Raw genomic sequence first — 25,102 nt, forward strand, 5'->3', positions numbered from 1 at the left:
AACACCCGCCCCCCCCCGCCCTGCGCCTCCACGCTCGGGGAGCCCCGCCGCTGCCCGGCCTCTGTCCCCGGAACGCACACAGCTGCCAGGACACGCACGGACCGCCCCACCTCCGGAAAAACGAAACGAACACACGCCCTCCCCACGAACCCACGCTCACTCAGCCGCGATGCTGCTGCTGCCTCACACAAAGTTCTGGTCCTACGGGCCGCGCCCGCTCCCCGCTCCAGCCCGGCTGCGGTGCCTCTTCGGGTGCTGCGACCATCCGGCAGCGGTCGCCTTGAAAAAGGCGCCCTCTGCTCCGGAGGGACACCGATCACCCTAGCGATCGCTCTTTTAGGAGAGCTGCCGCGGCAACTCAGCCACGAGGCTGTCCGAGCGCCTACAGGCACGGCTGCTCCATCGGCTCGGCTCGGCTGCTTCCTCACGGCGAGGTCTCTTCAGGCGGCGCACGCTCTGGAACCCACGCCCAACTGACCTCCCACACTCCCCTTTCACAGGGAACGAGGTGGCTTTGACACTCACACCAATGGGGTGAATGAATTTCAAAACGACCAATCGGAGCAAGGATCCAAAAGGGACCAATGGGAAAACGGGAAAACGACCGACTACACAAAGAACCCACGGTGCCGCACGTTTCCCTTGGCCTCGTGCTTTCCCGTACCGCATCTCAAAATCACAGGGATGCTGGCCCTTGCTGCTTTTGCAGGGCACAGGGACACAGGCGCTCTCACGGAAGGTACCAAGGCTTTCCTGCCCTCTCTTCTTACCCCTTCAGCTCTTCTCCAGGGGCCTGGGAAGGCTCTCTGTTTGGGACATCGTTTCAGGGGTGCTGCTGCCCCTGCATCCCTGCCTAGGGGGGAGACGGAGGCACCAGGGGGTTTTTACTTATTTTAGACACCTGCTCAGGGCTGCAACAGACAAACTAAAACTGTGCAGGGAAACTTGGCCCAGCTTTTATACGTGCTTACTTCATGGACTGTGGGATAGGCCAAAGGAGCTGCACGGCAGAGGGTACTGGAGCTTAGACTTCACCTACACCTTAAAAAAAACAGGACAGGCAGAAACACCTCTTGCCCTTTGTGTTCTTCACTCACGGGTGAACGGATTTCAATCATAAAATGTCTGGGAGAGTCCCCATCGAGTGGTGAAGAGTTCATGAATGAAAGAAGACACAGACACAATTGCTCAGCAATGTCCATGATTGATGCTAAATGAAACATTTCGTTGCAAAGCATGCACAAATTCTAAGACCAGGACAGACACATGCTGCAGAAAAGGAAGGGAAGCAGGCTTACAGGGCAGGCAAAAGCTGGCAGAGACAACACATGTCTAACTTGGAGTGCCAAATGCCTCCTACAAAATCACATCAGGAACAGGGGAGGGTGAATTGGCATGCCCATGGAGAAGGGACACTGCTTCTGTCTAAGGCCATGGGCCAGCAAAGGGATGGCTGCCAGCTAAAATTCCAAACAGAAACCGGCACCTGGTTTGTGACAGAATGGTGTCATGCAAGCAGACCCCATAAAACACAAAAGGGGATGCTTAGACATGCATGATCAAGTAAGACTTCCGCAATAGCAACTGCTTCTCTCCAACAATCACAGTTCACCTGCTCCACTTCACCTTGAGAGCTGACATCTACCATCACTTCCTGAAAGTAAAGAGAAAAAAAGAACTGTTACACAGTCATTATTTACACTACCCCAGCTAAGACAGTGACTTACACCTTCACAGAGGAACCCCCTCACCCAGGATGAGGCGCTCTGCCATGGATTGAATCCATCTGCATCTGAAACAAAGTCAGGAAAATAGTCACACTGCAGCACGGGAATTTGACAGCGACAGACACGTGCTGCCAACCTATGAATGCCCTCCACACCACAACTCCACCTGACATCACCCAGTTCAGGCCCCAGGGGCTTCTTCTATTACCCCTACACCCACCCATGCGGCAGGACAGAGCAGCTCCGGGACAAAGACACCACAACATCCATCACACAGGACACCACAACAACAAAAAGCTCTCCGCAAGAAGAACGACCGGGAGGACCGAGAGAACTCGGAATGAGATGACAAACGGAAGAAACAAGGTGAGCTGGCCAGGCTCACAGAACCCTGCAGGAAAAGGATGCTAACAAGATGAATCACTTCAAGAATCACAAAGATGGATGCCCGACGCTCCTCCGCTCACAAGCCAAGACCTAGCTTGGACTTCTAAACAAGTCCTAACCCGCCAAAATGGATCGTGGCGGGGCACAGCTGTCTGTACAGCTCAGAACAAGACCTCAAAAGACATCGCACTGGACGACTCTGAACAGAGATGAGGTTCAGATCTAAGTCCCAGCTCTCCAGTCAAAGCCACTGGAGCCAGGAAGGCAGACATCAGAAATGCTAACAGTGATCCCAGGGTTCCCCACAGGCCCCTTGAGGGGCTATGGGAAAAGACGTGAAAGATGAGATGCCTGACACACACAGAGTGGACAACAGACACCACGTGCCCGGGACTGCTCTGCCCTGCCTGTCTCAGCATTACATTCAGAAATGACCCTTGCCTTTCATGTGCCCTAAGCACTCACATCCTGCACATCTCCAGATCCATACTGAACTCAATCCCCCCCAGCAACTCCCAACCCATCACCCTGCTCTCATCCCCTCTGTGCCTCGAGCCCTCCACTTAGCTCTGGGAGGTCCGGTGATCACCGTCCACATCAGTGCCAAGGAACGCCGCCTCGCCCTCTGGGAATGTCCTGCCACCACCGGGCTGGTATCTCTTCCTCAGCTACAACAAACAAAACCAAACATCAAAGCATGCACATGGCAGCACATGGACCAAAAACCACCATTAGGATACTCACCGTCTCCTAAGAATACCTACGTCCTCGCCCCGCACGCCTCGGCCGCGCTCCGAGCCCCCTGCCGTCGTCACAGGGTGGACCTGGCTTAAGAGGACGGCAGGTGATGTGGCACAGCTCAATCTTGACTGCACCCTCGCTCCTCCTCCCCGACTCACCTCAGCTCCCACTGGGCTGGTGTCTCTTCCTCAGCTACAACAAACAAAACCAAACATCAAAGCATGCACGTGGCAGCACATGGATCAAAACCTCACCATTAGGATACTCACCGTCTCCTAAGAATACCTACGTCCTCGCCCCGCACGCCTCGGCCGTGCTCCGAGCCCCCTGCCGTCGTCACGGGGTGGACCTGGCTGAAGAGGACGGCAGGTGATGCGGCACAGCTCAATCTTGACTGCACCCTCGCTCCTCCTCCCTGCCTGCCCGACTCACCTCAGCTCCCAGGCTCTTAACCAAAGCCTACCTGGATGGCACCTTCAAATGGAAAATATCGAGGCTTCATCACACACTCCTCTTCTGCTCCCCACAGGTCTCAGGAGACAGGCAAACCGCATCCATCCTCTGCTTGCTGAGGGCAGCTCCGTGCAAAGTGACAGCTCCTAAAAAACACAGTAATGGAGGATTAGAGTCACACCAGCAACTGACACTTCAGCAATACCAACTGCTTCTCTCCAACAATCACAGCTCACCTGCTCCGCTTCACCTTGACAGATGACATCCCGCTTCAGTTCCTGAAAGGAAACACAAACAAAAATGCTGTCACGTACTCGCCATGCACGTGACCCCTGCAAAGCCAAACGGTGACGCACCTCTTCTGGGGACACCCCCTCACCCGGGATGGGGCCCTCTGCCACCAAGTGAATCCATCCGCATCTGAAACACGCACAGGAACAAAGTCACACTGCGGCACGGGAACTTGACAGCGACAGACACGTGCTGCCAACCTATGAATGCCCTCCACACCACAACTCCACCTGACATCACCCAGTTCAGGCCCCAGGGGCTTCTTCTATTACCCCTACACCCACCCATGCGGCAGGGCAGAGCAGCTCCGGGACAAAGACACCACAACATCCATCACACAGGACACCACAAACCAGGGGACACCACAACAACAAAAAGCTCTCCGCAAGAAGAACGACCGGGAGGACCGAGAGAACTCAGAATGAGATGAGAAACGGAAGAAACAAGGTGAGCTGGCCAGGCTCACAGAATCCTGCAGGAAAAGGATGCTAACAAGATGAATCACTTCAAGAATCACAAAGATGGATGCCCGACGCTCCTCCGCTCACAAGCCAAGACCTAGCTTGGACTTCTAAACAAGTCCTAACCCGCCAAAATGGATCGTGGCGGGGCACAGCTGTCTGTACAGCTCAGAACAAGACCTCAAAAGACATCGCACTGGATGACTCTGAACAGAGATGAGGTTCAGATCTAAGTCCCAGCTCTCCAGTCAAAGCCACTGGAGCCAGGAAGGCAGACATCAGAAATGCTAACAGTGATCCCAGGTTTCCCCACAGGCCCCTTGAGGGGCTATGGGAAAAGACGTGAAAGATGAGATGCCTGACACACACAGAGTGGACAACAGACACCCCGTGCCCGGGACTGCTCTGCCCTGCCTGTCTCAGCATTACAATCAGAAATGACACTTGCCTTTCACGTGCCCTAAGCACTCACATCCTGCACATCTCCAGATCCATACTGAACTCAATCCCCCCCAGCAACTCCCAACCCAGCACCCTGCTCTCATCCCCTCTGTGCCTCGAGCCCTCCACTTAGCTCTGGGAGGTCCGGTGATCACCGTCCACGTCAGTGCCAAGGAACGCCGCCTCGCCCTCTGGGAATGTCCTGCCACCACCGGGCTGGTGTCTCTTCCTCAGCTACAACAAACAAAACCAAACATCAAAGCATGCACGTGGCAGCACATGGACCAAAACCTCACCATTAGGATACTCACCGTCTCCTAAGAATACCTACGTCCTCGCCCCGCACGCCTCGGCCGTGCTCCGAGCCCCCTGCCGTCGTCACGGGGTGGACCTGGCTTAAGAGGACGGCAGGTGATGTGGCACAGCTCAATCTTGACTGCACCCTCGCTCCTCCTCCCTGCCTCCCCGACTCACCTCAGCTCCCAGGCTCTTAAACAAAGCCTACCTGGATGGCACCTTCAAATGGAAAATATCAAGGCTTCATCACACACTCCTGCTCCCCACAGGTCTCAGGAGACAGGCAAACCGCATCCATCCTCTGCTTGCTGAGGGCAGCTCCGTGGAAAGTGACAGCTCCTAAAAAACACAGTAATGGAGGATTAGAGTCACACCAGCAACTGACACTTCAGCAATACCAACTGCTTCTCTCCAACAATCACAGCTCACCTGCTCCGCTTCACCTTGACAGATGACATCCCGCTTCAGTTCCTGAAAGGAAACACAAACAAAAATGCTGTCACATACTCGCCATGCACGTGACCCCTGCAAAGCCAAACGGTGACGCACCTCTTCTGGGGACACCCCCTCACCCGGGATGGGGCCCTCTGCCACCAAGTGAATCCATCCGCATCTGAAACACGCACAGGAACAAAGTCACACTGCGGCACGGGAACTTGACAGCGACAGACACGTGCTGCCAACCTATGAATGCCCCCCACACCACAACTCCACCTGACATCACCCAGTTCAGGCCCCAGGGGCTTCTTCTATTACCCCTACACCCACCCATGCGGTAGGGCAGAGCAGCTCCGGGACAAAGACACCACAACATCCATCACACAGGACACCACAAACCAGGGGACACCACAACAACAAAAGCTCTCCGCAAGAAGAACGACCGGGAGGACCGAGAGAACTCGGAATGAGATGACAAACGGAAGAAATAAGGTGAGCTGGCCAGGCTCACAGAACCCTGCAGGAAGATGATGCTAACAGGATGAATCATTTCAAGAACCACAAAGATGGATGCCCGACACTCCTCCGGTCACAAGCCCAGACCTAGCTTGGACTTCTAACAAGTCCTAACCCGCCAAAATGGATCGTGGTGGGGCACGGCTCTCTGTACAGCTCAGAACAAGACCTCAAAAGACATCGCACTGGATGAGTCTAAAGGGACACCAGATTCAGATCCATGTCCCAGCTCTCCCGTCAAAGCTGCTGGGGCCACGAAGGCAGACATCAGAAATGCTAACAGTGATGCCGGGGCTCCCCATAGGACCCCTGGGGGGCTATGGGTAAAGACGTGAAAGATGAGATGCCCGACACACACAGAGTGCGCGACACACGACAGACACCACGTGCCCGGGACTGCTCCGCCCTCCACAGCTCAGCATGGCCAGCAAAAATGACACTTGCCCTTCAGGTGCCCTAAGCGCTCACATGATGCACATCTCCCTAGCCAAACCAGACTCAATAATCCCCCCCCAGCAACTCCCAACCCAGCACCCTGCTCTCATGCCCTCTGCAGCTTGAGCCCTCCACTTAGCTCTGGGAGGTCCAGGGATCGCCATCCACATCCGGTGCCAAGGAATGCCGCCTCGCCCTCTGGGAAAGTCCCGCTGTCACCAGCCTGGTGTCTCTTCCTCAGCTATAAAAAAGAAAACCAAACATTAAAGCGTGAACTTTGCAGCACATCAGCCAAAAAACACTGATCCTGGGGCTCTCCCTCTCTTAACAATGCCCAGAGTCTTGGGCAGCTTGCGTTGGCTTCGCTCACAGCCTAACACCTGCATGGACAAAGTCTTGGTGGCATGATGGATGCTAAGCCCACTCACCCACCCTGGCCTCCACTAGGGCTGTGACATCCCTGATTGCAGCAGGACAGAGATACCAGGGTGGGCATCCCACGCTCAACCCCAACCCAGTCGACTCTGCCCCCCCTCCTCATTTCCTGCCTAGCCCTAGCCCTACTGCCTGCCCCCTCAGCGCTTCTGCCACTGCCCTGACACAGCCTGGCTGCCTGCACCTGCTCTCAGGGAAACAGGACTGTTCTCAGGGCTCATACACCTGCACTCAAACTTGCATCCTAGCCTCTACACCTTACATTCATGGCCTGCTCTCTGGCCTGACGCTCCTTCACCTCTCGAGCCCTCCCTCAGTCTCGCTGGGTCTCTCTCAAGTGCCCTGCTTCACCCTACTTCTCTAAGGCCCTATGCTAGCAGTCGAGGATGCTCCTGATCCAGGGTCCCAAGGGTTGTCCTGCGGGCAGGACGAGTCATCCACAGTTTCTCCCTAGCCTAACTAACTTTGGCCCTGAGACAGGGCAGAGGCTGACAGAGCCGCGCTCTTGGCGGTGGCAAAGGCACGAAGCCTTACCAACCGCCGCCTCGAGGAATGGGAGGAGACATCCTCGACTGCGGGGAGACAGGAGATCCCAGGGTGGGCCGGGGCGGGAAACCCCCGGTTAGACCCGGCCCTGCGGACCCTGCTCCCCACTAACGCTTCCTGCCTGCCCCTCTCGGCTCTTCTGCCGCTGGCCTGCCACAGCCTGGCTGCCTGCACCTGCTCTCAGGGAAACAGGACACTTCTCAGGGCTCATACACCTGTGCTCAAATTTGCATCCTAGCCTCTACGCCTTACTTTCACCTCCTGCTCTCTGGCCTGACACTCCCTCACCTCTCAAGCCCTCTGGCCTGACACTCCCTCACCTCTCAAGCCCTCCCTCAGCCTCACTGGGTCTCTCTCAAGTGCTCCTGCTCCACTCTACTCCTCACAACTGCAGACGCTCCTGGCACGGGGATCCCGGTGTGGGCTGCCCGCTCCCTGCTGCACCCTAACCCTGTGGACTCCAACCAGGCATACGATGCCCGGCTCCCTAAAACGCGGATGGGGGACGCTAATGCCCTGCCCGGCAAAAGCTCTGCTGATGCCCGGGATGAATCCTCTACCTTTACTTACCGGGCCTCTGGCCCTCTAGGGCCCTCTGCCCTAAGCTAGCTTTGAATTGCCTCCTGCCACTGAAAACCTTTTTCCTCTTCTCCTCACCCCCGTCCCCGACACTTAGCTTTCGGAAGATGAGCCCACAAACTCCGGCCTGGACGGAAAACGACGTCTCGGCACCGTGGGCGTCCCCACGCTCTCTGCCTGTGGCTGCTTCCAAGCTGCCGGATCCAAACCTGAAAGGGAGACCTAAGCGATAACCGCCGCTTCGGTCCGCCGCTCGCCTCCCTCCGTTGACTTTTACTGCAGATACCCAGCTTTACTTCCGCTCGGAACAAACGTACTGCCGCTAAGAAATACAACCTTAAGTCAATAGACCGTATCCCTTACTGTAGGCCATGGACATACAAAATAAAACGGCACCATCAATTGTTAAAGATCGTTAAACAGAAAAAAAATCTAAAAACTTGAATTTAAAAAAATCACCCCAGCCTCTGCCAGCCAAGTTGCCCTTCTCTTAAAATAACACAATGGCAAATAAATGGATTCTCCCCTTCCACTTCATCCCCAACAACAACAGAAAAGGAGGGGTCTTTCTCAAATGAAATCCCTCCAAGGAGGGGAAAAAGGAAGTTTTTCACCTCTCTGCAAACCCTTTAAAAGGAACAAAAACAGGGCTTCCCTCCCACTTCAAACCTTAGATGACCTTAAATGAAAATGGGACCTTACCCTCCATTCAAACCCCTAATACAACCCTACTTTCCCCCTTCCGTTTAAAATACGACCCAGGGATTCCCTCTCAACACTATACCCTTCACATTCTGGAAAACCCAAGTTTTCCTTCAGTCCAGACCCTAAAAATCCCACCGGAAGGGGAACTTCCCCCACTTGAAACACAGACAAGAACAGAAAAGAAGGTTCTTCCCTCCATTTCAACTTTCTTTTCCCAGACAACCCCCATTTTTTGGATGGGGGGACCAGGGAGGGATGGACAAGACAAAATGGAAAAGGAAAACGACACAAGTCTCCCTAGACAAACCCACACGGACTCACCTGCTGCTGCTGCCTGGCACAAAGCTCTGTCCCTTAGCACCTCCTTGAACCTGTGCTCTGCATCCAGGAGCTCCCCCAGACTCCATGAGACGCCCCACAGAAACCCACCAGCAACTCCTCATCTCCACAAGCTCCACACCAAAGTCACCGGACGTTGCCCTCTTAAACCACCCCTGGCAGGAGCCACCCCCTCCTTATCCTAACACCTCACACCTGCCTCTGCTCTCACCGAGGCACTCAGCCCTCATCAAGAGAACGCCTTACACCTGCTAGCACCTGCCGCCGTTCCCTGGGTGACGGCAGGGGCACGGGGGACTTGCTGCTCCTTCCCTGGACACATCCTTGCCTGCACCTCACAGCAAGGGCCACCAGCCTTTCCTTCGTAGCCACAAGGACCCCTCCTCTCCTGCACCTGCCCCAGCCTCAAATTGGGATGCCACGGGCCTCCGGTTCATCACTCCCAAGCAAATCGCACAGCCAGCCTCACCCCTCAGTTACAATGTTTCCTTGGCCATCCTGACTAACTTGTCTTTCTCTGCAACTCTTTCAAACGGGCCTTGACGCTTCACCACCTGGGGGGCCCTCTTTACCGTTTCCGTCACAATCCCAGGCGAAAGCAAAACCCCCGCAACGACAGGGAAAGACGGACACGCTTTACAAACGAGCGGCCCCGCCGGCGCCGGCCTCACCACGCGTCCGAGGTCGCCCGGGGCAGCCGCTCCGCCCACCAACCACCGCCCAGCTCCGGCCCCACGCCTCCACACCGACCGCAGCAACACGCAACAGGGGCCCGGCGCCCGCCCCACACCCACCACGGGGGACCGCCCGCCCGCTGGCCCCCGCCCGCCCCACTGACGGGCCCCTCCTCGCTCCCTCTGCGCTGGGGGGGGATGTGGCCACGGCGCCCACAAAACATCCCCAGGCCCGCGCCCACTCGCTGACTTCCTCGGGACCTAGGCGTGCACCCACCAGCCGGGACGCAACCGGCAGCGTGCAGCGGAGGCGCCTCGGACGTGACCGCGCCAGCGCAACGCCGGGCCCCGCTGCTCGTCCCGCCCCGCGCTCGTCTCTTGCCCTCCTGCCGACGCTCGGGGCCGGACAAGGGCGGCTCATGCTCGCCGGGGAGCGCACAACACGAAAAATAGCACCTTTAGTACCAGCCAAGATGCCACCTGCAAAAAATACATCATGTTGCAGCTTGCCGTTTCCAGGGCTGACCTAGCTTTCTCTTGTGATAAACATTAACTATTTTTTGTTCACTGGAGATCAAATAACTCAAGATAACAAGAAGTTACTATGTTACTATCTAAGCTTATAGGCAAACATACCTTCGCCCATTTCTGTTTTCTCTCTCTACTTGCTTAATCAGCTTTAAGTTTCAGGAATTCCAGCTTACAACTACAGCCTTCATCTCTGCAACCACCGAGGGACAGAATGAGACCCTCCTAGCAACACGTCACACATACATCATCGGAAGAAAGAAGCAAGATAAAAGCAAGACTGAAAAACCTGCCAATTCACGGCAGTTGGTGGAGCGAGACTCCCCTGCCGTCCAGCGCTGTATTTGCCTTTGCTTTGCCTGCTGTAATGTAATAAATTCCTATTAGAACTTTTCTTTGTGTTCATAGTCTATTACAATTTGGTGCCGTGACTCGGATCCACCTGCAAGATAGGACTTTTGGTTCTGCCTGGGGGGCGCCCCGCCGATCTGTCGGCGGCCCTGGTAGACCCGATTCCTGTCTCGGTTGGACCGACGAACCTAAATTCAAAGCATTAGGCAAAGGAAGCCGGCAGACCCTATAAACTTTGTGCACAAAGGTCCGGACGAAGACGCAAGACGCGTGAGTATCTGTGTGGAAGATTCCGTTCGGTCTGGGTCGGGTATCCTGGAGTGCTGCGAGTGTGTGTGTGAGTGAGAGGAGAACCGGCAGCTCGGATTTTCCAAGTGATTGTGGACCCTCAGTAGTGCGGTTCTCATTGCCCGAGAGGGCGTGAGCCACGAACAAGGGGAAGCGAGTGATTTCCGCACCACGCTTGTGTGAGGGCACTCCAGAAGATGGGACAGGGGAAGAGCAGGCCCTCTACTCCCATAAAACAGATAGCCCACTGGGGTTCATATTAGACAATTGGAAACATTACCCTAACACAGGGGGTAAAGATAAAGCTAAAATGATCCATTATTGTGTGGTAGTATGGAGTGGAAAGGAGATTTCCTGGAATATTTTTTTGCCTATTTTTGGATCATCGGAAGATTGGGTGAGGCAAAAACTCAACTTGTGGGTAAACACTAAAATTCCTTTTAGTCAGGAAGAAAGTGAATATGCTAATGTATAGGTTACAAGACCTGGGGGTGAAGTGCTCCTGTTTCCCCTCAAAGAGGGAGGACGAAAGAAAGACAGGAGTAAAGAGGAAGAAGCCTTACTGATCCCACCTCCTTACATACCCCCTCAGAACCCCCAGATTCCGGATGCACCTCCAATAGAGCCTCATGAAGCAGGGAGTAATCCCGAGCCCCCCGAGGAAGTGCAAGGACCCATAACCCGAAGTCGGGCTAGACAGCATAACCTATATCACCTAAGAGAAATGCCTGTGGGGGGGGGCCAGGGACCTCACCCAGCGATAGGGTTTGTTTCAGTACCTTTGAGTTCTGGGGAAGTTCGAGAATTTAAGAGGGAGATGGGGAGCCTCCTGGAAGATCCTTTGGGGGTGGCCGAGAGACTAGACCAATTTTTAGGACCCAGTATTTATACTTGGGGCGAGTTGCAAGCCATATTGAATATTCTCTTCACGGCCGAGGAAAGAAATATGATTAGACGAGCGAGGATGCAGATACGAGATTCACAACATACACAAGGACCTTTAGCAGACACCAAGTGGCCTTTGCAGGATCCCAATTAGAATCATCAGCAGCAGGATCACAGAATCAATATGCAGGATCTGAGGGGGATAATAGTACAGGGGATCCGGGAAGCGGTGCCTAGGGGGCAGAACATCAACAAAGCATTTAATGAGAGACAGAAAAAGGAGGAGACACCTACGGATTAGCTAGAACGCTTGAGAAAAAACCTGCAGATGTACTCGGGCTTAGATCCTGAGACACCGTTAGAGCAAGCACTACTAAAAACACAATTTGTGGCTAAATCGTGGGAAGATATCAGAAAGAAGTTAGAAAAATTAGATAATTGGCAAGATAGAGACCTAGATGAGCTATTGAAGGAAGCACAGAAGGTATGTGTGAGAAGAGATGAAGAGAGTCACAAGAGACAAGTAAGAATGATGGTGGCAGCAGTAAGGGAGACTACGAGAATTGATGCCCCTCCCAAAACAAGTCAAGTGGCCCAGAGAAATGGGGGAGGGGTTCTCCGGGTAGAGAAAAAGGATGGAGGCGTATGTTTCTACTGTGGGAATGAAGGACACTTTCGGAGAAACTGCAGGAAGCAGCTGAGAGATGAGAGAGTCTTCAAAGAGGACTGAAGGAGTCAGGGGCTTCATTTGCTGGGGACACAGAAACATCAGGAGCCCTTGATAAAATTAAAAATAGGTCCTCAGCAGCAGGAATTTGAGTTTTTAGTAGATACTGGAGCTGAGCGATCGACAGTCCAGGTACTACCGGAGGGATGTAAGATATCAAAGGAAACTGCTCAAGTGGTAGGGGTGAAGGGGGACCCCTTTGAAGTCCCTGTTATTAAGAATGTACTGGTGGAATCGAGGTCCAAAATGGGAATAGGGAACCTTCTGCTAGTACCAGAAGCAGATTATAATTTGTTAAGGAGAGACTTAATTATAGAAATAGGTATTAATATAGAAGTAGTAAATGAGGAAATCAAAATAAAACTCTGTCCCTTGAGGGTAGAGGATAAGGAAAAAAATTAACTCAGAAGTATGGTACACTCCTGATAGTGTAGGAAGGTTGAATATACCCCCCTTCTCGGTAATCATTAAAGATCCAGAGACACCGATAAGGGTTAAACAGTACCCCATCTCCCCAGAGGGGGGTAGGTTGTTTGTAGATGGCTCATCGCGAGTAATTAATGAAAAAAAGGTCTCTGGCTATGCAATAGTTGGGGGAGAAGGACTTGCAGTTATCGAATCAGGCCCTCTAAGTGGATCTTAGTCAGCACAGGCCTGTGAACTTTATACTGTACTGCGGGCATTGCAGTTGTTAAAAGATAAATCAGGTACCATCTATACTGACTCAAAATATGCCTATGGGATTATACACACTTTTGGGAAAATATGGGAAGAACGGGGGTTGATAAACTCCCAGGGAAAAAACCTAGTTCACCAAGATCTAATCAGGAAAGGCCTTGAGGGGACCTAGGAAAATTGCTGTTGTTCACCTGAAAGAGCATCAAAAGGGATTAGATTTTAAAAGCAGGGGAAATAATGCAGCAAATCAAGAAGCAAAAAGGGCTGCTTTGCAGACGTCACAATCTACTCCCCAGAAAGATCCGAAAGCTAAAAAAAAAAAAGAGCGTGAGACTAGCAGAGGGAATTTGAAAAAGATATATAGTTTTACTATGCAGAGAAAAGAAAAGATGAAAAAAAAAAAAAAAAAAATGGGGTTGAGAGAAGACCCAGAAGGGGAATGGCGACTTCCAGAAGATAATAGAACTGTACTGCCTAAATCCATAGCTATGGATATTATGAGGAGAATACATAGCAAAACACATTGGGGGGCACAAGCATTGGTAGATCAATTTGCCACCAAACATATGTGTATTGGGGCAGATAACTTGGCAAAGCAGGTAGTGAGGGGGTGCGTTACCTGCCTAAAGGTAAATAGGGCCAATTTAAGAAAAACCTTAATGGGGGGGACGACCTACAGCATACCGGCCATTTGCTAACATCCAACTAGACTTTACTGAGTTACCAAAGACTGGGAGGTATAAATATCTATTGGTAATAGTAGATCACCTAACCCATTATGTAGAGGCATTCCCTACGGCAAGGGCAACGGCATAAACAGTGATCAAGACCCTATTAAAGCAGATTATTCCCAGATATGGGGTCACGGAAACCATTGACTCGGACAGAGGCCCCCACTTTACATCCAAAATAATTAAGGAAACCATGGCAATAATGGGAATACAATGGGATTATCACACCCCCTGGCACCCCCAAAGTTCAAGAAGAGTAAAAAGAATGAATGGAGAAATTAAAAAACAATTGACCAAACTCGTGATTGAGACCAAACTGTCATGGGTAAAATGCCTACCATTAGCATTGCTAATATCCGGACACAACCTAGATCAGATATGGGAATATCTCCACTTGAAATGTTGTATGGAATGCCCTACAATATAGAAGAACCGCAAGATCATCCAAAGTTGAGGGATCAAAATATGAATGTATACATTACCAGCCTAATGAAATATAGGGAAAATCTATAGAATAAAGGAAGGTTAGCTCAGAGACCCCCACTACATTTGAAACTGCACCAGGTGCAACCAGGAGATTGAGTAATGATAAAGTCCTAGAAAGAAGCAACCTTGGCCCCACAATGGGAGGGCCCTTACCTTGTATTGCTTACTACAGATACTGCAGTCAGAACAGCAGAGAAGGGAGGGACCCATGCTAGCAGAATTAAAGGGCCAGTGAGCAAACCGACTCCTGAGTAGCAAGTAACAAGCAATCCTGGAGACCTGAAGTTACGGATCCAGAGGAGAGATCATCAATGAATGGACACCGTGTAGAATATGCACCAGAACCACACTACACGGAGGAAAGATTAATTTGTAACTCTGATGTTAAGATAAAGTGTAGAGACCCAGAGTGCAATTGTTATCCCTTTGTTTGTTATATTTGTAAAATCTGCGGGGACAGGTGGTGGAGTCATTGTAGGCGAGGAACCCCTCCTAGAGGAATTTGCAGCCCCTGTTGGGTACTGCAGCGGAACATAACTGATTGAATTCTAGAATATAAAGTTAAATATGAAGGATTAGTAAGAGAATCAGAAGAGTGGTGGAGGATTTTTGCATTAGGGATTAAACCAAAATATTATTATTATCACCCTAATGAACCCATCCCGTTCATAGCTGAAATTGTTGACTGCACCTGCCGCACACGCCTAAAGGGAATCCGGTGTGATACACCCCCAGTTAAGTATCAGAACTGGGATTCCTATGTCAAGAGGCAACAGAGTCGCCCCCGGGGACCTCCTGAAGAATATCCCTGCTGCTGAGAAGATGGTACCCCCCGTGGCTCGAGGCAACCGAGTCGACGGGAAAGGCAGAGGGGTAAAAAGCTGTGGAGGAAAGAAACCCCAGGGGTGGGACAACAAAACAATATTTGAGGAATTGCCTCAGGAATAGGAATTAGAGCAAGGACCCTGGGGAGAGAGACAGGTTGCGGTCTATGAAATGGAACAATCCTCAAATATACTCCCATTCCTATGCCCCCAATGATGCTCACCACGTGACCCAGCCGATTACTTTTCTTTTGCTGATGTTATACTTAAGAGGGATTAATGCCTTAGACAATCTACCACACCAGCCCTTTAAATGGTCACTATAGCGATGGGATGACAACGAGATTTTGCAAACTGTAACTACTGTAGGAGCACCCAGTTTCAGAGTAAGATTGTGTGATCTGACCAACATAAATCATTGTAGAAAAGTACTGAACCTAACGGGATTTTACATGTGCCCAAGCTCAAATCACAGTAAAGGATATTGTAATTATCCTGGGGAATATTTTTGTGGATATTGGGGCTGTAAAACAATCGCCTCTGACTGGACACCCAGGGGAGGGCATGATAAATATTTGCAAGCAGACTTTAGACCATGTATATTTAATAAACTGATTACTATAGTGAAAAGCCGGCTGAAAGCGACACATCTTATACTTCTTAGGACTAAGTATGATCAGATACCTAAAGAAGAAAATTTAAAAACTTTAGAGTTAGCTAGACAAGAACTGCAAAGATACAGTGAACAAAAATAAGTAAAAACAAGAGAAATGGGGGAATTGTGATAAACATTAACTATTTTTTGTTCACTGGAGATCAAATAACTCAAGATAACAAGAAGTTACTATGTTACTATCTAAGCTTATAGGCAAACATACCTTCGCCCATTTCTGTTTTCTCTCTCTACTTGCTTAATCAGCTTTAAGTTTCAGGAATTCCAGCTTACAACTACAGCCTTCATCTCTGCAACCACCGAGGGACAGAAAGAGACCCTCCTAGCAACACGTCACACATACATCATCGGAAGAAAGAAGCAAGATAAAAGCAAGACTGAAAAACCTGCCAATTCACGGCAGTTGGTGGAGCGAGACTCCCCTGCCGTCCAGCGCTGTATTTGCCTTTGCTTTGCCTGCTGTAATGTAATAAATTCCTATTAGAACTTTTCTTTGTGTTCATAGTCTATTACACTCTGACTCTCAAACCCCAAACAAATCACCAACCTAAAAAAAAAAAAAAAAAAAAAAAAACAAACAAAAAAAACCCACACCACAAAAACCCTCCCCAAGAGTCAAGCGCATTTGAAAATGCCAACGAGCTAACTTTCACAGCCATCTCACGGCCTCAAAGACCACGATGGTCCCCCCCTTTTCAAACGATTCAACGCTGAAATGGACACAATCAGGGAGAGGGGGTTTTTCCCCACCATTTACGATCGGCATCTTCTTCACATGCCCTGTCAAAGAAGGGGCTTACCGCTCCCTTGACAGGGAAAACAGTGTTCTCTGCCTCTTACAAATACATCCACAGAACCCTCCCTTTTCTCTTGCCTTCAGGCGCCTACGAAAGGCAATGGGCCCACAAAAAAAGCTTGCAAAACCTCTCCCTGACGACCCTTTCATGCTTTTGCCCTCTTCTCGCCTCACCGCTTTCAAGGCCTGACTACGCTTTTGAAATGCCAAAGCTCACACAGCAGGCCTGCACTCACCAACACTCACCCCTAGCAACACAGCTTCAAGGCCTCACACTGCCTACTCAGACATAAGCCTGAACGCACACTTAGTGGCTTTCATTCGCTTTCATGGGGCGCCCTGACCTGCTGCAAGGCCACGCTTTTCAACCTGCCTCCAGGCAAAACAACAGCAGACCTAAAGGTTCCAACTGAATCCCTGCCATAGACGAGATCAAATCGCTCCTGCAAAAACCCCACGCTGCGGCACAGAAAGTCCCACGCCACACCGACTGTGATAACCTCCGTCACTGTACTGACACGGCAATGAAAAAATGGGGACCCAAAGGTGTCACGGGAGAGTGCCAAATGTACAGAGCAGCAGGGCCCATGATGAGAGAGAAGAAAGAGGGAGAGGGAGAGGGAGAGGGAGAGGGAGAGGGAGAGGGAGAGGGAGAGGGAGAGAGGACCAGCTTGGTAATGGGAGTGTACAGGGAAAGCACAAGGCTAGGTAATGGGACAGAAAAGAGGGACAAGAAAAAGAAGAAAAGAACAGCAAGGGAGGGGTGGGGGCAGGGGGGGGAAGGGAGCAGAACAGAGATAAAGAACCCTAGAATAATTTAGGTTGGGAAAGAACTTTGAGATGATCACAGTCCAAGCATTAACTCAGCATTGCCAAGTCCACCACTAAACCGTGTCACTTGAAGGCAGCACCACCTGCCCCTTGGGGAATCCCACCTGGAAACACAGGGAAGAGAAAAGAGGCAGAAAGAGGGAGTTGGAGCAGAACAAAAGAAAATAAGGACAGGGGGAGGATGGAGATGAAGAAAATAAAATGGGACGGGCAGCACGACGGTGCTATTAAAGAGTAATAGGGGCAGGGAACAGGACAGAAAGATACGGTGACAAACAATGGTCCACAGAGCAGGAAAGAGCAACAGAATAAAAAAAGGAAGAGGGATCCTGAGAGAGGCATGGAGGACAGATAGAAGGACAGAGAAAATAAGAAGCACAAACAGATAAAAGGACAGAGTAACACGGAAGGAATATCAGGGAGGACACTGGGCCAGAATGAGAAATTGAGGGGCATTGAGCAGGACTGAGCGGTAAACACACATTATTTTTATTTCTTTCATATATATCCTATTTTCTTACATTTTTCAAGCCTTTTATTTTTTAATTTATATATAGAAAAGTTACATTTGTTGTTACATCCACTGAGGCGTAGCGACCTGGTTCCAGGAACGACACGGCAGCCACACCCAAGCTGCTCGGACCACCAGCTCACAGACACCAGTGTGGTGGACGGCTAATGGCGTTTATTAACTGGTTACATGGAGTTATAAAACCTCTGTTTGCTACATCACTTCCGTCTGCTTACCTTACAAGTTAGGTGTTGTTTACCTTATCAAGGACACTAACCAACTAAGAATTGAGGGAGGGGTTCTGTCTGCCCGTACAACGCGATACCTTCCGACCGCCTGTCCCTAATCTCCCACACATTTGTATTTCCAAATCCTGTAAAATTTCTTATATTCTAAAATATTGTCTATAATAGATACATTTTTATTTAAAAATCAAGTTATATACAAATCAATATTATATACACAAAAATGAGAAACTTTACAGTTTTTAATACATAAATGAGCATGAGCAGAAATTATGTATTTATTTTAGGTCTGATGATGTCCACAGTTGCACAAGCATAGTGTGACAGTAATAACATTACTATCTATATTTAATACTAGGATATCTTCAATGACAATATATAACAAACCAAGTATGTCTCATAATCGGCTGTTCAAAGTAAACTAATAATAAGCTGGTAACATGCAGCTTGGGATCTATCTGTAACTACCACACTTCTGGTTAAATTACAGCTCTTGACAATAAAACTCCTGATAAATCACAGTTTTAAGCAATTACTCCTCAAAATAAAGAAATTGTCACACATAATGGCATTAACATTAAAAATTATATTCTTGCCTATATAACACAGACCTTTATCAAATACCAAAATGGATTGAAAATTTATTTGGTAATCGCTTTTATGTGTTCTGTGAATACAGCAAATTACAATACCGCACTGTTACTAAAACAGAACTTTAATGTATCCGGTTTCTAGAGCGTACATAGTACAAGAACAAATATTTGCAAAGGTCCCGTTTCACTTATAACGTCTTCTGAATAGTTGTCTCCTGTCCACTGCATATATTATAGTATTTTGATTGTGGATTAAGACAACAACATAAATCTTGGTCTTTTCAGCTTCTCATGGGATAGTACAGTTTAGTTTTTTTAGTTTTAAAAGACTGTAAAATAATTCTCCAGGTCAGGACCTGGGAATTGCTTTGGAAGAGACAGAGACCTATCAGAGAATTAGTTAGAATATCGACATCTATTCTGACCACTGAAATTGTTGGCTGCGACTTTGGGAAGTACCATATAAAACCCCTTGATTTCCTGTAGGTGGGCCCTTTTCCTTCTTCCTTTGGCCAGAGAGAGACAGGTAACACCAAGCTGGGCCTGTAGCCCTCCCCCCCCTTTTTGTGGGGGGAAGCTGGCCTGAGGCCTGGCCAGATTCCGTCGGCTCCCGGGTGAAGGCGGGGAGGAGAGGTTGTTGTTCTGTAACAGCTACTTTCTTCAAATTTCCTTAGAGCGGAGAAAAATCTGTGCTGGGCCCCTGATGGGAGCTATGGGCACCATTTGGGCCGAGGCCACCCCGATTTACACGGAGGGGTGGGTCGAGAAAGCATTTATGATCTTGCCTGGGGTTTTTTTTCGTGATTATCGAGTGCCTGAGTGCTCCAATTTCTAATACTTCTGCGTGAGTTTTTCCTTATCAGCTCGGCCTTGAACATCTAACGCTACGAGCCACAGAGAGTGAGAGACAAAAACTCCAAGCAGATTTAACTCTTTCCTAGCAACGTGAAGCTTCCAGAGCTTGGGCCTTCTCTGAGAGAGTAAGGAAAGACAGAGTGAACATAAAGAACAACAGCATGAAGTCGGTAGCAAGAGTGAAAAGACTATTGGGACAGAGGGTTGAAGAGTTAGTTGTTCTATTCTTACTTAAGCCATAGAAATGAACTCTATATTTAGGTCATTCCTGTAAATCATGGGAAAGATATGCATTGGGGGAGATGATTGCTTTTCGTGTAGATTTAAGCAAAGGTGTTGGTGATGAACTAAGTAATATCCTATACGATGCTTCCACAGAAATAAAGATGAAAAGCCCCCTGCGCCAGTGAAGAAGTGAGAAGATAGCTCTGTATCTTCAAGTGAAGAATCTTTTTCTTTAGACTTAGTCATCTTTAAAAAGTGACACCCCAGGATGCAAAAGTCTAAGACCCACGACCCAGAAGCAGCTGAGGAAACTGCTCCTGGGAGGGTCACAGAGGCAAGTTTCTCCGGGCAGTTTTTTTTGTGACAGTTTAAAACCCACGAGAAAACTGTTCTAACTTGTCAGTAGGATCCATGACTCAAAAAGATACTCTTCCCCTAATGAATTAATGAAAGACTATTATCAGATAGTGAAACTGACTGAAAATTTCAAGTTTTGTCTCTTTATGTTGCTTTCTAAGAAAGTAAACAGTTTGTAAGGAAAGGGAAAAGTGTTTTCAAAGTTTAATTCCATTTTAGTTTTTTTCCAACTTTCTATTTTTCTATTCTGTTAGTGTATGTTAATAAAGTAGTTGTTAATTTTAAGGGTAAGCCTGCTTTGTTTTTCTCCTAGTCTCTCTCTCACAAAAAGAGTAGTGTTTCTGCCTAATCTAAAAGTAAAACTATGACACTCTCCCACAAAAAGAGTAAATAACAAGAGCAAAATGTAGTAAACGTGAAACCACGATGTTACGGAGTGTGTCTACCTAGGTTAAAATTAAAAGGATGACAGAAGATGACGTGAAAAATCAGCAACAGCAATACTTCTGTCTAGCACCTCTCTCTGGAATCCAGAGGGATTGAAATGCCTCAGAAAGGAGAGGAAAATGTCTGGACTCGACCAAGAAAGGCAGGATGACTGCTGTCTAGGAGCAGTCCAAAACCTCACACTGAAGTCATCCGACAGCTCTAGACTCCGGTCACGGTCTCTCCAAAAAACCCAAGCCCCCTCGACAGAACAAAGCACCAGAAAGCCACCCCAGAACAAACCTGGTCCTGCAACTACAGCTTGACTAAAACAGCTTACAGAACTCCAAGAGCTAGCAGAAGGACAAAGACAGCAGTGTTTAAAACCTCTTGTGTTCTCCTACTGGTGCACAGCCATGTTGTGATAAATCAAACCGACTCTTTTCCTTTTCCAAAGGGAAAGTCATTCAGAGTGAGCAGCTGCTCTTTGGAGAGTCTCTCCTAACCCCCACCTGTGTGGCTTTGGAATCCATTCCCCTCAGCAGGACTTCATGTCCAGGACAGACTCAGAAAGTCACACCCAAGACAGCAACTGGGAAAGCATTTTGTACGTATCGGTGTACTTTTTCTTCTCCTGATAGGGCAACTTCTGTTCCTAAACATAGTCCTGGCAAGAACAGATGGACTGAACCTCGACATACCTCATCGTAGCGTGGAAGGATTCCTCCTCTAGGCCACCGTTAGGATCCCAGAGGTGTCTGCTGATGTCTGGAAGCAGACGGTAGGCAACGGAACCCTGCGCAGAACACAAATGTCTACGTGAGATACAGAAGCAGAAAGGATCCTTTCAGTCAAGCCTAAGAAGCTGCCCACTGAAAACAACCTCCTCTCTCTCCACCCCAAATCTACTGACGAAAAGCATCACAGTTGAGAAACCAGCAGGACACAGCCAGCCAAACGTAGCCAGGACTGTTGGGCTGGGTGGGGAAAACCAGCCAACCAACAGGCCGGACACTGCACCCCAACTCTGCTCCTTGCAGACTCAGATGCCGTTGCTTTGCCTTCCCACCTGGTCCCGAGCCAAGCAAAAAAACTTCCTGAGAAAGAAAACAACCCTTCCAGTCAGGGAACTACTTTCCATCTGGCCTGAAGTCCCTTCCACATTCTCTTTCCCACTGGTTTGACATAGCTGTGGCACACTCACCTCACAGGTAGGAAGTCAGTGCGGTCAAGCGGCCGGCCGTGCTTCAACAAAGCAAAGCGAGAAGAGAGAAGCACCGGTGTCACTGCAGCCTTTCAGGCAGTAAATAGCAAACTGGGAAGGGCCCGTAACAGGTTTAAAAACAGTCATGTAGGAACACTCCTCTGGGTTTCTCCTTTCCTGGGGAAAAGAATGGTAACATTGGATTGTGCTTTTAGGACGAGGAGGGATGGGTCCAGAAATCGGGCATGACTGAGCAGTACTTGACCGTGCAGACTTTGCCATGAGCCAGGGCTGCTGCAGCAGCTGACACCACCGAATTGCTGTGGACTCCAGGGTTGCTGCACATGTTCAGCACCCACCGGTGGAACAAAGGCAGAGAACAGGTGCTTCCCTAGAGAGTGAGGAGAAAGGCCATGAGCAGGAGATCAGTGGTTGTGCATCCTGCTTTAAAAGCAATGACTCCATCCGTCCCACAGGTGCTGCAAACTATGGTGACTTTGCAAAGGCATCCAATCGCTTTCATCACAGAACACCCACCTTCAGAACAGCAAAGCCAAGAAACAGACAGCCCGCATGGAAACAGATACCATGCAAAAGGACAGCGCTTCCTTCCAAAGGAAACAGCCTTCCTCCTGCACGACCTGACACCCACTGGACCTGCTCTTTCACACCGGCACACAGCCGGTATCCCCCCGTGCTAGCAGTCACAGTACCACCGACAAGGTCTGCCTCACCAATACTGCAGAGGAGCTCAGCCTCACTGTCAGCAGCTCCCGCAAGGAGCTCTCCTTCCCTGTGCTCTGTGCAGAGAGGAGACTGGAGGAAAGATGGCAAGCACAACAACCTCTTTCTTCACAGCCTTCTCTTCTCTCAGGTGGGAGGTACAGGCATGTTACCAGCTGCACAAGGAGAGCAGAGAACACACGGACACAGTGGAGTAACCCACTTTCCCCCAAGGACAGAATGAAGCTGCGAGGGCTAGGCTGCGATTTTGCAGTTCACACAGCACAGAACACCAAGCACAGGATCACACTGCTAGGCTGTAAGGGACCATAGACACTCATCAGTTCCACCCTTCCCGCTGCAGTAGGATCTTCCTACAACACGTGGCACAACATAGTGTCAACGTGGTTCTGGTGGAGCTCAAGTGAGGGACACTCCACAACCTCTCGGGGCAATCTTTTCTGGTGCTTGCTCACCCCCACCATCAAGAAATTCATCCTTATGTCCACCTGGAACTTCCTGCAGCATGACATGCTGCCCATGGCCTCATGTCCCAGTGCTTGGCACCGACAGGAACAGTCTGGCTGCAGCCTCCTAGCACCCCCTCTTAAAGCAGTGACAGACATGAAGAAGTTCCCTGCTCAGTCCTGTGACTTACAACAGGCCCAGCTCCCCCAGCCTTGCCTTCCAACAGAGATACTGCAGCCCCTGAATCATCGGAATGCCCCTCCACAACACCTGCTCCAGGAGCTGCACGTTTCTCTCCGAAGTAGGAGCCCAGAATGGAATGAAACATTGAAATACCAACACAACAAAGAGAAAACAGACCTAAGAAACCTCCGGCATCGCGGGGGGAGCCCTGCAGAACGCAAGGGATGCTCAAATACAAAAAGCAAGAGGATCAAAGCGGCCTGTGCATGGCCGGTTTTGTGAGCGACGTGATGGGAAACCGTAGAAGGAAAAAAAGCAACGCTAGGGAAGGAAGGAGACGTGGGCATGGCAAGGGGGAACAAAGCTCTATCCAACACCTACTAGTTTGAAAATCTCAGCAGGACCTCCTGCCATGTGGAAAATAGTAGTGACAGTGATAAGCAGGCAGAGGAGGAAAGGGGTCCAGAGCCCAGCAGCAGCAGAGAGAGTCCATGCTTGCCTGCTGTCCAGGGCAGCTCCAACAGCTCCAGGCCATCCTTAAAATGCCCCCCTGGAGGACTGAGGAGTGCTGAAAGAGGTAAGAAACACTGCCTCACCTGGTTTTCATGGCTGGGCCAGTATCAGAAGGCATCAGTCTCCCTCTTCCCTGGAAGGGTAACAGAAGGATAAAACATGTCCCAAAAAACTGCTTTCCACAGATGAAATAGAACACACATTTCTAGGTTACATCATCCAATACATTCAGGTTCTTGCTCACAGACTCCGGGGCTGGGGGGGCGCTCGGCATGGGGAGTGAGTTTCTTGCCATGCTTAAATCACTGACAGCAGCTACGAGAATTTTGTCATTTACTCAGGCTCAGAGCAAGAAGTTACAAAAGGTGAAGCTCATCATTGCACCTCAGCAGTCCTACCAAAGACCGCCGTGTTGATTTGGCACAGCCTGGTTTTGTGGTAGCAGCAGGGAGCCCACAGAGGTGACTTCTGGGAGAAGCTGCTAGAAGCTTCTACCATGTCCAACAGAGCCACTGGTTGATAGCTCTGAAGATGGGCGTGCCGCCGGCCCAATTAGAAAGGTGGGTAAGGCCTCATGGTCCCATTGACAAAGAACATCAAAGCAGCCCACGGGCAGTCTGTTCCAGGGGTGGGGAGGCACCGTGCCACAGCCCATCCCGTCGCGGTGCAGGGCTGGGCACCGCTGTGGCCACCGCCAGCTCGGTGTGGCCGCGGCACAGCCGGCCTGCCCGGCCCCGCGGCCAGCCACGCCCCAGGCAGGAGGGCACGGCTGGCAGCGGCAGCTTCTCCTCCGGCAACACGCACCAGGAGAAGCCTTAAACAGCGCCAGGGCCCCCGTGGCTGCCGCTGCCCGCCCGATGCCCGTGGCAAAAACATGGCCAGTGACTCCCCGACACGCGGCCTAAACAAGATCGACCTCCTGCCGCTGGGGGAGCGTCCAGGGATCTCTGAACTGGTGAAGCCTTTTAGCAGTAGCACCTACGAGCAGCAGCTTTTCTTCTAGTCAGAGGAGAGGAGGAAGTGAGAATGTGCTGGAAAACAACATGCCGGCACCAAGGTCAATGGAAAAAAGGGGGAAGAAGTGCTCCAAAGTGCTCGTCACAGCTGAGATTCCTCTGCAAGCTGTCGTGAGGACTGGGATGAAACAAGTTGTGGCCCTGTCACTTTGCATTAAGTCCACAGAGGATGCAGAGATCCACTCACAGCCCATGGGAAAAGCACTCATGCCAGAGGGGGTGGAAGCCAGAGAGCGCTTCGATCCAGTGGGAGACCTGAATAGGGAGAGAGAGAGGAGAGTGCCTCTGCCTCTAGAGATAAAGAGAGCCCTTGCTTCCAAACTAGAGCAACCAATCCCTAAAAAACTGCACCCTGGGCACAAGGAACCCGTGACACAACAGCTCTGGAAAGGCTCTTGGCCTGCGGGAGGGACCCTACAGCATACCAAGCAGACCAAAAGGCTAAAATTGTTCCCTGATGAAGACTCCTTCAAACAAGTCCTTCAAAAGAGGGCAGGATCAATTCGATACTCCCTCCCCG

General features: G+C 50.3%; 1 long non-coding RNA gene across 22 annotated transcripts; it reads right to left on the reverse strand.

Moving 5' to 3' along the window:
- Positions 1 to 748: 748 nt before the first annotated feature.
- LOC120748007 (uncharacterized) lies at positions 749 to 25,090 on the reverse strand. Of its 22 annotated transcripts, none has more exons than XR_005699261.2 (13): positions 23,650 to 25,090; positions 21,680 to 21,856; positions 21,177 to 21,271; positions 5,348 to 7,956; positions 5,228 to 5,269; positions 4,813 to 5,137; positions 3,665 to 4,735; positions 3,545 to 3,586; positions 3,319 to 3,454; positions 3,125 to 3,208; positions 3,014 to 3,047; positions 2,859 to 2,938; positions 749 to 2,782 (listed from the first exon to the last, which is right to left on the reverse strand). It is a non-coding gene; the product is annotated as an uncharacterized LOC120748007 (long non-coding RNA). The 22 variants fall into 22 exon arrangements; XR_005699256.2 differs by having other exon boundaries at positions 21,680 to 22,070; XR_005699260.2 differs by having other exon boundaries at positions 21,940 to 25,090.
- Between the last annotated feature and the right edge of the window lie 12 nt (positions 25,091 to 25,102).

Source organism: Hirundo rustica, unplaced genomic scaffold (assembly GCF_015227805.2).
Source record: "Hirundo rustica isolate bHirRus1 unplaced genomic scaffold, bHirRus1.pri.v3 scaffold_420_arrow_ctg1, whole genome shotgun sequence".
Lineage (NCBI taxonomy): Eukaryota > Metazoa > Chordata > Aves > Passeriformes > Hirundinidae > Hirundo > Hirundo rustica.